Source organism: Dermacentor silvarum, chromosome 11, assembly GCF_013339745.2.
Source record: "Dermacentor silvarum isolate Dsil-2018 chromosome 11, BIME_Dsil_1.4, whole genome shotgun sequence".
NCBI classification, from domain to species: domain Eukaryota; kingdom Metazoa; phylum Arthropoda; class Arachnida; order Ixodida; family Ixodidae; genus Dermacentor; species Dermacentor silvarum.
Genome location: NC_051164.1, coordinates 2,970,686 through 2,988,071, shown reverse-complemented (window position 1 = coordinate 2,988,071; position 17,386 = coordinate 2,970,686). Strand labels below are relative to the sequence as shown.

Below are 17,386 nucleotides of genomic sequence, written 5' to 3'. Positions count from 1 at the left end.
TACCCTGCCTTAATTTTATCCAACAATCAGATAGGTTAACCTCTGTTTGGTTATTTCTACCCGCTTAAAGTCTATTTTGCCTTCACTGTCCCTAAACCCCAATGCTTTGAAAAAATCAGCCCCGTTGCCTTGCCCTGTAGGGTTAAGCCCCTTACAGAAAAGTATGAGGTGTTCAGCCGTTTCCTCTTCTTCTCCACACGCACAGCAAACGTGTCTATACCTTGGTACTTGACTCGGTACATCTTAGTCCGCAATACTCCCGTCCTGGCTTCAAACAACAAAGAGCTTCCCCTAGAATATCGTAGATATTTTCTTTGGCAATTTCTTGCTTGAAAGTTCGGTATGTGCCCCAGTGCTGATTTCGTCTGCATCCCTGTTTTCCACAGACCCCTCTCTGTTTCCTTAACCTTTTTCTTAACCGCTGTTTCCTGGTTTGCACCCCTCCTGCAGTCCAAATATTTGATTGACAGTTTTCTGGTCAGCTTCCTCCATTTTGTATCAACATTCCTCATGTACAAATAACTGAAAACTCTCCTTGCCCACCGCTTTTCTGCCATCTCTCTCAATCGCTCCTCAAATTCTATCTTGCTGCTGGCTTCCCTGCACTCGAATGACGTCCATCCCATGTCACCCTGTACCCCCTGATTTGTGTATTTCCGTGTGCTCCCAGAGCCAGTCTACCTACCCCTCGCTGCTTAACTTCCAACCTTGCTCGAACCTCTGATCTCATGCACAGGACCGCATTGCCAAAAGTCAAACTAGGGACCATCACCCCTTTCCAAATCCCTCTCACCACTTCGTACCTATTGTAATTCCACAGTGCCCTATTTTTCATCACAGCTGCATTTCTGCTACCTTTAGCCGTCACATATTTTTCATGTTCCGTTAGGTACTCAGCCCCATTGTTTATCCACACTCCAAGATATTTGTACTTATCCACCACCTCCAGCGTAACCTCCTGTATCCTATGCTCGCTGCCCTGATTATCATTAAAAGTCATGACTGCCGATTTTTCTTTACTAAACTTCAAACCTAAGCTATCTCCCTCTTTACCACAGATGTCCATTAATCTCTGCAAGTCTTCCTTGCTGTCAGCCATAAGTACAATGTCATCTGCATACATCAGTCCTGGTAATGACTGTTTAATCCATTCTCCCTGCTTGAAATAGGAAAGGTTGAAGCCAAGTCCGCTCCTCTCTAATTTTTTCTCTAATCCTTGTAAATACAGCATGAACAACAGAGGTGACAGAGGGCACCCCTGCCTAAGCCCCTGCTGTATCTCTATAGGCCCAGATATCTTGTTTTTCCCATTTTATAAGCACCCTGTTACTTTTATAGATATCTTTTAAAAGATTTCTTACTCCATCTTCCACCTCTAGAGTGCCCAGTATGTCCCACAATCCTTTTGGATTACACTGTCATAGGCTCCCTTGATATCCAGAAAGGCAAGCCATAGGGGCCTGTGTTCCTTTTCTGCTATTTCAATACACTGTGTCAATGAGAACAGATTATCTTCTAACCTTCTTTGTTTCCGGAACCCATTTTGTAGTTCCCCCAGCACCTCCTCGCTCTCCACCCATGCCTGCAGTCTGTCCTTTATAATCTGCATCACCACCCTGTAAACCACTGACGTCACTGTTATGGGACGGTAGTTGTTTATGTCGGCTTTGTCCCCCTTTCCCTTATATATCATGCTCATCCTGCTCAGTCTCCACCCGTCGGGGGCTTTACCGTCCATTATCATTTTGCTCACTGCCTCTCTTAATGCTTTCTTAGATTTTGGGCCCAATGTCTTTATCAACATAATTGGGATGCCATCAGGACCTGTCGACGTGCTACTAGGAACCCTCTTCTCTGCCCTTTCCCACTCGCTTTGTGCCAGTGGAGCCACTGCACTGACTAGTCTATCCTCACCTGATTGAGCACATGCTATGTTTCGTTCTTTAAATTTTTCTGTCATCATTGTTCTTATATGTTCCATTGCCTCATCTCCCTCTAGTCGAACACCTTGAGCTGTAACTATAAACCTCTGCTCTAGGCTAGTCTTATTACTCAAGGAGTTGAGATGTTTCCAAAATTTCTTCGCTGCTTTTCTATCCTTTTTGTTACTTCTGACAACCATTGGCTCCCCTTTCTTCTGATCTTCTCATTGATCAAATTGGATGCTTCCCTTCTACAGCTTAAGAAGTTGTTCCATTTTCTGCCTACATCAGCTTCTGGTTCACCCCTCTGCTTTGAATATCTGTGTTCCCTGGATGCTTCCTGGCGTTTCTCTATGGCCTTCTTAACCTCCTCATCCCACCAGCTCTTGGGTTTACGTCTTCTGTTCCCTTTTGTCCTGACTCGTACCTTAGTAAGCTCTAGCTCAAATAGTCCTGTTAAATTTGCATATGTCCATTCTGTTTTTGTATCCTCTGAAATTACTTCCTCAATTTGCTGGGTTGCTATTTCAAGCTGCTTTTCCGAGTAAAATATCCCACCTGGTTGTTCATCTCTCCTCCTACCTACTTTCATTTCCCTTCTAAAACTCACCTTAATACGTTTGTGTTTCCCTTTAATTACTTATCTCCACCTAGCGAATTTCCGCTGAACTATAACATCAAACACTTGCCTTTGCTTCGAGTTGTCGACAAATTCGACTTCGCCCTGCCATCTGCTAGCCGCCTGGTTAGCTCAGATGGCAGAGCGGCTGCCCCGGAAAGGCGGTGGTCCCGGGTTCGAGTCCCGGACCAGGACGAATTTTTCTTCAACTGCGAGGCTTTCTTTCGAGGAACCCGGTTGGGTTTCCATTGTAGCAAATTGCTACATTTGGGTGGATGTCTCAGTTTCCCTTTAATTACTTATCTCCACCTAGCGGATTTCCGCTGAACTATAACATCAAACACTTGCCTTTGCTTCGAGTTGTCGACAAATTCGACTTCGCCCTGCCATCTGCTAGCCGCCTGGTTAGCTCAGATGGTAGAGCGGCTGCCCGGAAAGGCGGTGTCCCGGGTTCGAGTCCCGGACCAGGACGAATTTTTCTTCAACTGCGAGGCTTTCTTTCGAGGAACCCGGTTGGGTTTCCATTGTAGCAAATTGCTACATTTGGGTGGATGTCTCAGTTTCCCTTTCATTACTTATCTCCACCTAGCGGATTTCCGCTGAACTATAACATCAAACACTTGCCTTTGCTTCGAGTTGTCGACAAATTCGACTTCGCCCTGCCATCTGCTAGCCGCCTGCTTAGCTGAGATGGTAGAGCGGCTGCCCCGTAAAGGCCGTGGTCCCGGGTTCGAGTCCCGGACCAGGACGAATTTTTCTTCAACTGCGAGGCTTTCTTTCGAGGAACCCGGTTGAGGTTTCCATTGTAGCAAATTGCTACATTTGGGTGGATGTCTCAGTTTCCCTTTAATTACTTATCTCCACCTAGCGGATTTCCGCTGAACTATAACATCAAACACTTGCCTTTGCTTGGAGTTGTCGACAAATTCGACTTCGCCCTGCCATCTGCTAGCCGCCTGGTTAGCTCAGATGGTAGAGCGGCTGCCCCGGAAAGGCGGTGGTCCCGGGTTCGAGTCCCGGACCAGGACGAATTTTTCTTCAACTGCGAGGCTTTCTTTCGAGGAACCCGGTTGGGTTTCCATTGTAGCAAATTGCTACATTTGGGTGGATGTCTCAGTTTCCCTTTAATTACTTATCTCCACCTAGCGGATTTCCGCTGAACTATAACATCAAACACTTGCCTTTGCTTCGAGTTGTCGACAAATTCGACTTCGCCCTGCCATCTGCTAGCCGCCTGGTTAGCTCAGATGGTAGAGCGGCTGCCCGGAAAGGCGGTGGTCCCGGGTTCGAGTCCCGGACCAGGACGAATTTTTCTTCAACTGCGAGGCTTTCTTTCGAGGAACCCGGTTGGGTTTCCATTGTAGCAAATTGCTACATTTGGGTGGATGTCTCAGTTTCCCTTTAATTACTTATCTCCACCTAGCGGATTTCCGCTGAACTATAACATCAAACACTTGCCTTTGCTTCGAGTTGTCGACAAATTCGACTTCGCCCTGCCATCTGCTGGCCGCCTGGTTAGCTCAGATGGTAGAGCGGCTGCCCCGGAAAGGCGGTGGTCCCGGGTTCGAGCCCCGGACCAGGACGAATTTTTCTTCAACTGCGAGGCTTTCTTTCGAGGAACCCGTTTGGGTTTCCATTGTAGCAAATTGCTACATTTGGGTGGATGTCTCAGTTTCCCTTTAATTACTTATCTCCACCTAGCGGATTTCCGCTGAACTATAACATCAAACACTTGCCTTTGCTTCGAGTTATCGACAAATTCGACTTCGCCCTGCCATCTGCTAGCCGCCTGGTTAGCTCAGATGGTAGAGCGGCTGCCTCGGAAAGGCGGTGGTCCCGGGTTCGAGTCCCGGACCAGGACGAATTTTTCTTCAACTGCGAGGATTTCTTTCGGGGAACCCGGTTGAGTTTCCATTGTAGCAAATTGCTACATTTGGGTGGATGTCTCAGTTTCCCTTTAATTACTTATCTCCACCTAGCGGATTTCCGCTGAACTATAACATCAAACACTTGCCTTTGCTTCGAGTTGTCGACAAATTCGCTTCGCCCTGCCATCTGCTAGCCGCCTGCTTAGCTCAGATGGCAGAGCGGCTGCCCCGGAAAGGCGGTGGTCCCGGGTTCGAGTCCCGGACCAGGACGAATTTTTCTTCAACTGCGAGGCTTTCTTTCGAGGAACCCGGTTGGGTTTCCATTGTAGCAAATTGCTAGATTTGGGTGGATGTCTCAGTTTCCCTTTAATTACTTATCTCCACCTAGCGAATTTCCGCTGAACTACAACATCAAACACTTGCCTTTGCTTGGAGTTGTCGACAAATTCGACTTCGCCCTGCCATCTGCTAGCCGCCTGGTTAGCTCAGATGGTAGAGCGGCTGCCCCGGAAAGGCGGTAGTCCCGGGTTCGAGCCCCGGATCAGGACGAATTTTTCTTCAACTGCGAGGCTTTCTTTCGAGGAACCCGTTTGGGTTTCCATTGTAGCAAATTGCTATATTTGGGTGGATGTCTCAGTTTCCCTTTAATTACTTATCTCCACCTAGCGGATTTCCGTTGAACTATAACATCAAACACTTGCCTTTGCTTCGAGTTGTCGACAAATTCGACTTCGCCCTGCCATCTGCTAGCCGCCTGGTTAGCTGAGATGGTAGAGCGGCTGCCCCGGAAAGGCGGTGGTCCCGGGATCGAGTCCCGGACCAGGACGAATTTTTCTTCAACTGCGAGGCTTTCTTTCCAGGAACCCGGTTGGGTTTCCATTGTAGCAAATTGCTACATTTGGGTGGATGTCTCAGTTTCCCTTTAATTACTTATCTCCACCTAGCGGATTTCCGCTGAACCATAACATCAAACACTTGCCTTTGCTTCGAGTTGTCGACAAATTCGACTTTGCCCTGGCTTCTGCTGGCCGCCTGGTTAGCTCAGATGGTAGAGCGGCTGCCCCGGAAAGGCGGTGGTCCCGGGTTCGAGCCCCGGACCAGGATGAATTTTTCTTCAACTGCGAGGCTTTCTTTCGAGGAACCCGGTTGGATTTCCATTGTAGCAAATTGCTAGATTTGGGTGGATGTCTCAGTTTCCCTTTAATTACTTATCTCCACCTAGCGAATTTCCGCTGAACTACAACATCAAACACTTGCTTTTGCTTGGAGTTGTCGACAAAATCGACTTCGCCCTGCCATCTGCTAGCCGCCTGGTTAGCTGAGATGGTAGAGCGGCTGCCCCGGAAAGGCGGTTGTCCCGGGATCGAGTCCCGGACCAGGACGAATTTTTCTTCAACTGCGAGGCTTTCTTTCGAGGAACCCGGTTGGGTTTCCATTGTAGCAAATTGCTACATTTGGGTGGATGTCTCAGTTTCCCTTTAATTACTTGTCTCCACCTAGCGGATTTCCGGTGAACTATAACATCAAACACTTGCCTTTGCTTCGAGTTGTCGACAAATTCGACTTCGCCCTTCCATCTGCTAGCCGCCTGGTTAGCTCAGATGGTAGAGCGTCTGCCCCGGAAAGGCGGTGGTCCCGGGATCGAGTCCCGGACCAGGACGAATTTTTCTTCAACTGCGAGGCTTTCTTTCGAGGAACCCGGTTGGGTTTCCATTGTAGCAAATTGCTACATTTGGGTGGATGTCTCAGTTTCCCTTTAATTACTTATCGCCACTTAGCGGATTTCCGCTGAACTATAACATCAAACACTTGCCTTTGCTTCGAGTTGTCGACAAATTCGACTTCGCCCTGCCATCTGCTAGCCACCTGGTTAGCTCAGATGGTAGAGCGGCTGTCCCGGGTTCGAGTCCCGGACCAGGACGAATTTTTCTTCAACTGCGAGGCTTTCTTAAGAGGAACCCGGTTGGGTTTCCATTGTAGCAAATTGCTACATTTGGGTGGATGTCTCAGTTTCCCTTTAATTACTTATCTCCACCTAGCGGATTTCCGCTGAACTACAACATCAAACACTTGCCTTTGCTTGGAGTTGTCGACAAATTCGACTTCGCCCTGCCATCTGATAGCCGCCTGGTTAGCTCAGATGGTAGAGCGGCTGCCCCGGAAAGGCGGTGGTCCCGGGTTCGAGTCCCGGACCAGGACGAATTTTTCTTCAACTGCGAGGCTTTCTTTCGAGGAACCCGTTTGGGTTTCCATTGTAGCAAATTGCTATATTTGGGTGGATGTCTCAGTTTCCCTTTAATTACTTATCTCCACCTAGCGGATTTCCGTTGAACTATAACATCAAACACTTGCCTTTGCTTCGAGTTGTCGACAAATTCGACTTCGCCCTGCCATCTGCTAGCCGCCTGGTTAGCTGAGATGGTAGAGCGGCTGCCCCGGAAAGGCGGTTGTCCCGGGATCGAGTCCCGGACCAGGACGAATTTTTCTTCAACTGCGAGGCTTTCTTTCGAGGAACCCGGTTGGGTTTCCATTGTAGCAAATTGCTACATTTGGGTGGATGTCTCAGTTTCCCTTTAATTACTTATCTCCACCTAGCGGATTTCCGCTGAACTATAACATCAAACACTTGCCTTTGCTTCGAGTTGTCGACAAATTCGACTTCGCCCTGCCATCTGCTAGCCGCCTGGTTAGCTGAGATGGTAGAGCGGCTGCCCCGGAAAGGCGGTTGTCCCGGGTTCGAGCCCCGGACCAGGACGAATTTTTCTTCAACTGCGAGGCTTTCTTTCGAGGAACCCGGTTGGATTTCCATTGTAGCAAATTGCTAGATTTGGGTGGATGTCTCAGTTTCCCTTTAATTACTTATCTCCACCTAGCGAATTTCCGCTGAACTACAACATCAAACACTTGCTTTTGCTTGGAGTTGTCGACAAAATCGACTTCGCCCTGCCATCTGCTAGCCGCCTGGTTAGCTGAGATGGTAGAGCGGCTGCCCCGGAAAGGCGGTTGTCCCGGGATCGAGTCCCGGACCAGGACGAATTTTTCTTCAACTGCGAGGCTTTCTTTCGAGGAACCCGGTTAGGTTTCCATTGTAGCAAATTGCTAGATTTGGGTGGATGTCTCAGTTTCCCTTTAATTACTTGTCTCCACCTAGCGGATTTCCGGTGAACTATAACATCAAACACTTGCCTTTGCTTCGAGTTGTCGACAAATTCGACTTCGCCCTCCATCTGCTAGCCGCCTGGTTAGCTCAGATGGTAGAGCGTCTGCCCCGGAAAGGCGGTGGTCCCGGGATCGAGTCCCGGACCAGGACGAATTTTTCTTCAACTGCGAGGCTTTCTTTCGAGGAACCCGGTTGGGTTTCCATTGTAGCAAATTGCTACATTTGGGTGGATGTCTCAGTTTCCCTTTAATTACTTATCGCCACTTAGCGGATTTCCGCTGAACTATAACATCAAACACTTGCCTTTGCTTCGAGTTGTCGACAAATTCGACTTCGCCCTGCCATCTGCTAGCCACCTGGTTAGCTCAGATGGTAGAGCGGCTGTCCCGGGTTCGAGTCCCGGACCAGGACGAATTTTTCTTCAACTGCGAGGCTTTCTTAAGAGGAACCCGGTTGGGTTTCCATTGTAGCAAATTGCTACATTTGGGTGGATGTCTCAGTTTCCCTTTAATTACTTATCTCCACCTAGCGGATTTCCGCTGAACTACAACATCAAACACTTGCCTTTGCTTGGAGTTGTCGACAAATTCGACTTCGCCCTGCCATCTGATAGCCGCCTGGTTAGCTCAGATGGTAGAGCGGCTGCCCCGGAAAGGCGGTGGTCCCGGGTTCGAGTCCCGGACCAGGACGAATTTTTCTTCAACAGCGAGGCTTTCTTTCGAGGAACCCGGTTGGGTTTCCATTGTAGCAAATTGCTACATTTGGGTGGATGTCTCAGTTTCCCTTTAATTACTTATCTCCACCTAGCGGATTTCCGCTGAACTATAACATCAAAAGCTTACACACAGGCACGTGTGCAACCTCAACGTCATAAGTGCGCAGCACACGAGACAAGGTTTAGCTTATCCCAGAAATGAAGGGTTTGGCAGCACGTTTTCTTGGTCAGGGATTAGCCGGTCGGACGGAAATGGATAGGCGGCGTTCCACAGCATTAAAAAACGACGTGGGATAGCCGCTTGCCGAGAGATCGCTACGCACGCGGTCCAAGTCCGTGAAACGACCTTCTGCTTGGGTGCAAATGCAGTTCGCACGGTTGAACAGGGAGGCAACGTGGTTGTTGCCTTCCTGTTCAACCGTGGGAACCGCACGCATATTTTCATGTATATTTTGTATTATGTATTGGTCAAACTAATGGGACGGTAAGACTCGACTGAAAGTAACTTTGCAGGGCCATCAGTTTTGGGAATCAGTACTACATGCGCTGTCCTAAAGGAGAGGGGTGCTTGATTTTTTTCGTAACATTCAGCGATCACTCGATGTAAACCCATTGCCATTTCTGTCTTAAAAACTTGTATATGGCTGCAACCCAATCCATCCGGCCCGGGTGACCTGCGGTTACTTAATTCATCTATTACGGCATCAATTTCAGCCACGGTAATTTTAGATTCCAGTGACACTCTAACCGTGTCTTCTAATCTTGGCATAAGGGACAGAAAGTCAACTCGGAAGCGCTTGGGGTCATCAATGTTTTGGCCAAGAAGCTCTGTGTAAAATTCAACGAATGCAAGTGTCATCTGTTTGCTTTCTTGCGTAATTTTGTTACGATATCAAATTTCATTTATCGTTTTATTTGCTGCATGCTTCTTTTCTTCACTAAGTACACGCTTAGTGGGCTTTTCGCACCGCCACAATCTTTCAGTACGCGCCATTATCATTGCGCCGCGATACTTATCTTCATCGATCAACTCGAGCTTTGCTTTCACCTCTTTTATATCTTTTTTAAACGCTCCAGACACTTCATTTTCTACGCCTAACATATACTCCAGCTCACTGCGTAACAACACCTTAGTTTTAGTGACCATTGTTTCGTCACAGTTACCATTGGCGAAAAACGAAAGGTTGTGAAGTTTAACTGGTTCCTATGGAAGTTCAATGATAAATTGCTGCAAGATGAAGTATTTGTCACAAGAGCCAAAGAATGTATTTCAAATGCCCTGCATACTGAAACTAACAGCTTCATAGCAATGTGGTAACAGTTCAAATGTGATATAAAAGTTACTGCAATTGATAGAGCGTGTGTATTACGTTAACAAGGAAAGGCAACAAATTAGCGGACATTGTTTAACTGCGCGAAAAGACGCACCACAGAGACAGCATGGAACAAGGACGGGCGCAGCCTTGTTCCATGCTGTCTGTGCTTGCGTTGCTCCTATCTTGTGTAATGTATTCTTATCGGATTTTGACACAGCGGTAAATGAAGGGATCGATCGTGACCATGTTGTTACCGCGTTCAGATACGTTGACGATTTTCTTGTACTTTTAAAAAGGCAAGCCAGTTCCACGTATGACGACGTGGAACGTGAGACGTGCAGATGTACTACACGTATTTCAGCGCATTGGCAAAGGGTTGATGAAGTAAAAAAGGATAATAATATCCAGCTTTGAGACAACGCTTTAACCTTCTGTGACAACCATGTGTGCTGGAAATATAACCCAAGGTCCCAAAAGAAATTGTTGCCCTACGATTCGGCTCATTCGAAAACGGTGAAGCGGGCAATGGCCACCCAGTGTACCATGTCAGCCTTAAAAAAGTCATGCACACACAAAATACAGGAAAGCTTTTACAGGCAGATTGTAAGGCTAGAAGAAACAGGTTTCCCGCAATCAGTCATTTCAGCAGTAGCGGAAGCAGTGCTTAAGAATATAAAGACTGTAAAGAATATTACTAAAGACGCAAGGGTGCGAAAAGATAAGAAACGTAAAGTTGTGCCTTATGTCCACAAGACTTCCCACAACTTAAAAAAGGTTTTAAAACGTTATGGAGTTGAGGTAGCGTTCTCGGCTGCCAGCAAGCTCGCTGGAATATGCTCGCGCATAGGAAGAAGCAAAGATAGGCTCCAAGGTTGCGGAGCTAAGCACACCATTTCCCACATAGAGTGCAGTGTTGGAGTAGTGTACCAGATACCTCTATCATGCGGCAAAGTTTACGTAGGCCAAACAGGAAGGTGCGTGAATGTACGCCTGCGTGAGCATGAATTGTCAATTAGGAATAAAGTTAATGGGCACCTTCCTGTCCACTGCTTGGCGTGCCAGTGCAAGCCGATCATGAAAAAAGTTATGATTTTGTGTCGCAGCCGAGATAGCCGAGCGAGAGAGCTACTCGAGGCGTACCATATAAGACAGAAGGGACAAGAGTGTGTCAGCGACACCTCAGTTCATCTGCACAACAGTGAGATGAGGTTTATTGACGAGCGTAGATAGGTTGCGTTTGGTATAAACAAGATTTTTGTATATCTTTTTCTCTTTTTTTTTCTTTAGGACCTTCGCCCGTCCTTGTTCCATGCTGTCTCTGTGGTCCGTCTTTTTCGCGCAGTTAAACAATGTCCGCTAATATGTACCAACTCGCCCGACAACAAGTTCTTCTAAACTACAGAAAGGCAAAGCGACGCCACAGCGGCTTCAAGGTTGCGATTCATTAACGGTGCGCCTAGTCAGCACTACCTAGATAGTGCAATGTGCCAATGGGCAATGGGAGGTGGTGTCACGTCGTGAGCGTATAAAATGACTAAATGAAATAAAATGTATTAATATCCAATTGAACGCCGCGGAGCGCTCCTTCGAGATATGAACTCGTGAGCGAGCGAGTGCGTTCAGACGCTTGGCGCGTTTTCATTTGGCCTCACCGAGACGCCGTTAGAACGCAGGGGAACTTGCACGGACACGGAACGTGCGGAAAAAACCTTTCACCAAAGGGGCTATATCGCTTTCGCATTCGGCAGAGACATTTAAAACTGCTTACTTGTGGGTACACGTAAGCAGTTTTAAATGTCTCTGCCGAATTTCTTGTATTGTTTTTATTAACAATGTGTGATGTTATTGAAACCGAGATACAATTTTTGTGGATGTCTATGCAAGGGCATCTAAACCTGAAGCGCGTATAAAAATGGTGCGTCACTAATAACATGTCCCTAAACATAAATGACTATCTTCACTAAAAAATATAACAAAATCAAATATAAGTATTAAGTGGTCACGAAATAATAAATCATTCATCAGTGAAATATTTAGGTCTTATGCTGTCAGGGGATGGTTCTTGGTCATAACATGTTAACACTGTAGTTTGAAGTGCAGGGTAAGCGCTTCACTTCTTGCAACAATGTTTAAAACATGTACGTATTAACGTAATAGAAGCAGCGTATAAAACAATAAGTTTTACCAATTTTGAATTAGGCATTCCCTGTGTGGCATCCGGTTTCTCATTTTATTTATTTATTTTATTAACAAATACTGCTATCTCTATTTCGAGACATAGCAGGAGTGGGTACAAGATTTTAGTACAAACAAACGAACAAACACTAAGGTTATACAGACTAACAGGCGATATGGTTAGGTAATTGGTCAACGAACTCTGCAAAAGGCAATGCGCGTAAGCGAACCATCCAAGTTGTTCCATATTTCAACTGTGTGCGGAAAAAAAGAAAATTTAAAACAGTCAATATATGTCCTGAAAGGAACAATGTTTAGTGCATGGCTATGACGGGTGTCGCGTGCGCTAGGAGATTTAAAAGAGAAGGGACCCTGAATACCGGATAACGTGTGAATAATCTTGTGAAGCAAGATGATTCTTTCACGTGTGCGCCTATGTTTCAAAGTCTGCAATGATAAGATGCGAGCGTGTGATGAGGGTGAAAAGTTTCGATCATAACGACCATAGATGAATCTGATTGCTTTTTTCTGAACTGATTCCAAAAGGTCAATGTCACAAGCACAGTGAGGGGACCAAACAGTTGACGTGTATTCCAGCATCGAGCGAACTAGCGATTTGTAGGCAGTTAGTTTACATTCCTTTGTTGCATTTTTTAAAGCTCGTTTAAGGTAACCGAGTTTCCTAAGTGCTTTTCCAGAGATGTGATTAATGTGACCATGCCATTTTAAGTTATGTGAAAAGATCACACCCAGGTATTGGAAGTCATTAACCTGGGACAAGTAACTACCATTGGCATTGTAAGAGAAATGTAGCGGCTTCTTTTTGTTACCAAAGGTCATTGCGGCTGTTTTAGTGAAATTAATTTTCATTTGCCAAGTGTTACTCCATTTGCAGAACAATGAAAAAACATTGTTTAATTCCTGTTGATCATTAGCTTTGGTAACTGCGGTATAGGACGCAGTCATCAGCATACAGACGCAACTTGACGGCGCTAGTACTAGTAACATCATTAATGTAAATTACAAATAACAGAGGTTCAAGCACCGAACCCTGAGGCACACCTGACGTGACTGTGACTGATGATGACTGTGCGCGATTAAAAGTGACAAATTGAGTTCTTAATTGTAAGTAGTCAGTAATTCAGTCGAGTAATTTAGACCCATAGAATATTGCACGCAGTTTACACAGAAGCTTTTTGTGGCAGACTAGGTCAAAAGCCTTCGAATAGTCAATAAAAATTGCATCCATTTGATCGCGATTGTTGAGTGCAGAAGCTATGTCGTGCGTAAATTGAATGAGCTGCGTGACAGTAGAAAAATCGGTTCGAAAGCTGTGCTGGTTTTCAGAAAGCAGCTTGTGACAGGTTAGGTACTGAACCATGTGTTTATGAATAATGTGCTCAAGAAGCTTGCAGCAAGTGTAAATAAGAGATATCGGTCTGTAGTTAGCTATTAGTTGTTTATCGCCAGATTTAAACACGGGGATGACACTAGCAATTTTTCAAGCTCGGGGAACGGTTGACGTGTCCAGCAATTTGTTGAAAATTACTGTAAGATACCGGGCATTCCATTCCGAGTACCTCTTTAAGAACATATTAGGTATGGCGTCAGGTCCCACGCTCTTAGTTGCGTCAATTTTCAGCAACAGATTATGAACCCCTGCGTAGGTTGCTTCGAGACTGCGCAATTCATGTACGGAACTATGAACGAAGTGAGGGTAGGAACCATCATCTTGATGAAAGACAGAATGAAAGTAGATATTAAAGCCTTCAGAGATGGTGATAGGATCAGTGCAAATCTGATCGTTGATAATGATTGCTACAGAGTCATGAGAAGAGGCAAGTATTGTTTTCCAAAATTTCGATGGGTTTTCTTTCATGAACTTTGTTAATGTCGTGTTAAATTAAAAGTTTTTAGCTTCTATCATCTTTGTCTTTAGTTCAGACTTGAGCGAGGAGTGCATCATGACTTTCGCTGCGTGGGCGGTAACGCTTGCGCATGCATTTAATGCGTCCTATGAGCTGGATTATGTCACGTGTGTACCATGGATGCTTCGGGTTATGTTTTACACACTTTTGTGGCACGAACTGCTGCGCGCAGGTACGCACTATACTATAAAACTGTTCTGACAAAGCATGAACATTGCAGGTTTCACTGCTTGCCACGAAATCACCAAAGGAAGATTCTAACAGTTCAACAATATAACGATCATTGGCATGAGCGAAGTCTGTAACAACGTTGAATTTCGGGTTACAAGGTTCTCAGACCACGTTAATTTGTACCAAAACACTCTTGTGATCGGATAAACCATCAAGTATGTCACACTCAAAACCGTGCTGTAGCAGTTGTTGATTAATAAAAACAAAGTCAAGAACAGAGTTTACTCTGGTTGGACGTTCAACCACTTGTGTTAAATCAAATGAAACGGCCATATTAATCAGGGAGTCACAAACTGCCTTTTCACGACCTGTTGAGGTTAATAAGGCCCAATCAATACAGGGAGTATTGAAATCACCTGTGATGATCATTTTATAATTATGAAGTCTGTTTTTGGCTATGTATTCTGTAATATGGGAAAATACATTTTCAGAACCAGGCGGTCGATAAACAGCGCCACTACTGTCACAATACCAGAAACCTTTATGCGGCACCAAACAAACTCAGCATTCGGAAGTTCTGGGAGTACTAAAAATTCAATGCCTTTTTTTAATAAAAAGAGCTACGCCCCCGCCTTTAGCAAGTTGCCTGTCGTTTCTGAGGATCGAATAAGCTAGAGACAAAATTTCCGAATCCGATATGGAGTTGCTTAGCCATGTTTCAGTTACGCAAATTACTTACGGATTGCGACATTCTGCTAACCAATTGAAATCTTCAACCTTGTTAAGCAAACTTCGAGCATTTATGTTCAAAAGTGTAAGTTTCTGTTCATTATCAAGTCACTCTGTGCGCCTAGAAGCGGTGGCATGAGGAGCCTGAACGATTGTTTTGCGAACGTTGTCCCACGTGTAGCGAATGCTGTCGACTATCAGGCAATCGTACTGTAATCTACATTTGCCTGCTTGCTTGCGAATACCAACCGAGTGATCCCACAAATCCTTGCGGATTTGCCGTACACGTGCAGAAAGTCTTCGTTAATGTATATATTAGATCCTTTCAGTTTTCTTGCATTTATAAGTATTTCAAGCTTAGCTCTGAAGTCCAGCAACTTGAAGATTACAGGCCGCTTCTTTTCATTACTTCGTGTGTCAAGTCTGTGGCAGCGCTCAATGGACCCACATTGGACACCAAGCTTAGAAGACAGCAGGTCCGTTACAGAAGCTAACAATGCCTCAGAAGTTTCATCTGATGGTTCTTTCAAACCGTAAATGATCAAGTTATTCCTGCGGGATCTATTTTCAAGATCTTCATATTTGCGATCAAGCTTGTGAATGATATTTTTGAGGTTCGCAACCGTTTCCTCGAGATCATGAACCCTCTGAAGGGCACCATTTGCAGTTGAAGCCAACGTTTCAATGTTCGTTAAACGTTGTTCAAAAGAAGTCAATCTTGAATTGAGCGTAGAGAGCTCCTCACTGATTTGCGTCTGTCCTGTTAGTAGATCCGTGAGCGTACTTTCAATATTTTTATCAGGGCCTGGATTAGTCATTTTTTATCAGGGCCTGGATTAGAAAGTTGCAACAAAATTCTCAATAAATGCAGGAAGCAGAAAAAAAATACACACAAAGTGCCGAGGGTCTGGCAGCAGCAACAGAAAACGGTCATCGCTCCTATAACATTTAGAAGCATATCTTGAGCCTACCTGCAAAAAGAAGCAGACGTGCTTGTAAGAACCGTTTGCCATGCCGCTGCCAGACCCACTGAAGAGGATTGCCGGAGTGTCGGCTTTATATCGTTACGTGTCCATGTCGATGTCGTTCCGGTGCAGTACCATGCGCAGTCGAGTGAAGCACAGAAGATAGGGGCCAGCGTAGAGAGCTTTGCTGAGGGGATGGCTACCAAACGCACAGTCGTTGCAAAGGAAAATCGAAGAGGGGACGTTGTTCAGAAGACAGGGGCCAGCGATACTTGCGGCAATCTGCAAAAAGAAGCAGACGTGCTTGTAAGAACCGTTTGCCATGCCGCTGCCAGACCCACTGACGAGGATTGGCCGGAGTGTCGGCTTTATATCGTTCCGTGTCCATGCCGATGTCGTTCCGGTGCATTACCATGCGCAGTCCAGTGAAGCACAGTCAGGGTCGGTCGAAAATGCGGACGCATTGCCACCTGCCAGGTAGAGAGCTTTGCTGAAGGGAGGGCTACCAAACGCACAGTCGTTGCGAAGGAAAATCGAAGAGGGGACGTTGTTCAGAAGATAGGGGCCAGCGATACTTGCGGCAATCTGCAAAAAGAAGCAGACGTGCTTGTAAGAACCGTTTGCCATGCCGCTTCCAGACCCACTGAAGAGGATTGGCCGGAGTGTCGGCTTTATATCGTTCCGTGTCCATGTCGATGTCGTTCCGGTGCAGTACCATGCGCAGTCGAGTGAAGCACAGTCAGGGTCGGTCGAAAATGCGGACGCATTGCCACCTGCCAGGTAGAGAGCTTTGCTGAAGGGAGGGCTACCAAACGCACAGTCGTTGCGAAGGAAAATCGAAGAGGGGACGTTGTTCAGAAGATAGGGGCCAGCGATACTTGCGGCAATCTGCAAAAAGAAGCAGACGTGCTTGTAAGAACCGTTTGCCATGCCGCTTCCAGACCCACTGAAGAGGATTGGCCGGAGTGTCGGCTTTATATCGTTCCGTGTCCATGTCGATGTCGTTCCGGTGCAGTACCATGCGCAGTCGAGTGAAGCACAGTCAGGGTCGGTCGAAAATGCGGACGCATTGCCACCTGCCAGGTAGAGAGCTTTGCTGAAGGGAGGGCTACCAAACGCACAGTCGTTGCGAAGGAAAATCGAAGAGGGGACGTTGTTCAGAAGATAGGGGCCAGCGATACTTGCGGCAATCTGCAAAAAGAAGCAGACGTGCTTGTAAGAACCGTTTGCCATGCCGCTTCCAGACCCACTGAAGAGGATTGGCCGGAGTGTCGGCTTTATATCGTTCCGTGTCCATGTCGATGTCGTTCCGGTGCAGTACCATGCGCAGTCGAGTGAAGCACAGTCAGGGTCGGTCGAAAATGCGGACGCATTGCCACCTGCCAGGTAGAGAGCTTTGCTGAAGGGAGGGCTACCAAACGCACAGTCGTTGCGAAGGAAAATCGAAGAGGGGACGTTGTTCAGAAGATAGGGGCCAGCGATACTTGCGGCAATCTGCAAAAAGAAGCAGACGTGCTTGTAAGAACCGTTTGCCATGCCGCTTCCAGACCCACTGAAGAGGATTGGCCGGAGTGTCGGCTTTATATCGTTCCGTGTCCATGTCGATGTCGTTCCGGTGCAGTACCATGCGCAGTCGAGTGAAGCACAGTCAGGGTCGGTCGAAAATGCGGACGCATTGCCACCTGCCAGGTAGAGAGCTTTGCTGAAGGGAGGGCTACCAAACGCACAGTCGTTGCGAAGGAAAATCGAAGAGGGGACGTTGTTCAGAAGATAGGGGCCAGCGATACTTGCGGCAATCTGCAAAAAGAAGCAGACGTG

The 17,386-nt window shown here is 46.5% G+C and overlaps 1 long non-coding RNA gene and 3 other non-coding genes across 5 annotated transcripts in view; all 4 read left to right on the top strand.

The window, feature by feature from the left end:
• The window catches only part of LOC125941425 (uncharacterized), a 13,703-nt gene extending 9,476 nt beyond the window's left edge, over nt 1-4,227 (top strand). The window contains exons 1-2 of one of the 2 annotated variants that reach the window (XR_007464264.1): nt 2,984-3,058; nt 3,338-4,227. This is a non-coding gene — a long non-coding RNA (uncharacterized LOC125941425). Of the gene's footprint in view, nt 1-2,983; nt 3,059-3,337 lie in introns of those variants that run through there. The other variant, XR_007464265.1, reaches the window with a different exon arrangement.
• Nucleotides 3,496-3,570, top strand: Trnas-gga (transfer RNA serine (anticodon GGA)). Its single transcript has one exon. It is a non-coding gene; the product is annotated as a tRNA-Ser (tRNA).
• A 2,307-nt stretch (nt 4,228-6,534) lies between the features above and the next one.
• Trnas-gga (transfer RNA serine (anticodon GGA)) lies at nt 6,535-6,609 on the top strand. Its single transcript has one exon. It is a non-coding gene; the product is annotated as a tRNA-Ser (tRNA).
• Nucleotides 6,610-8,184: 1,575 nt separating this feature from the next.
• Trnas-gga (transfer RNA serine (anticodon GGA)) lies at nt 8,185-8,259 on the top strand. Its single transcript has one exon. It is a non-coding gene; the product is annotated as a tRNA-Ser (tRNA).
• The last annotated feature ends 9,127 nt before the right edge of the window (nt 8,260-17,386 follow it).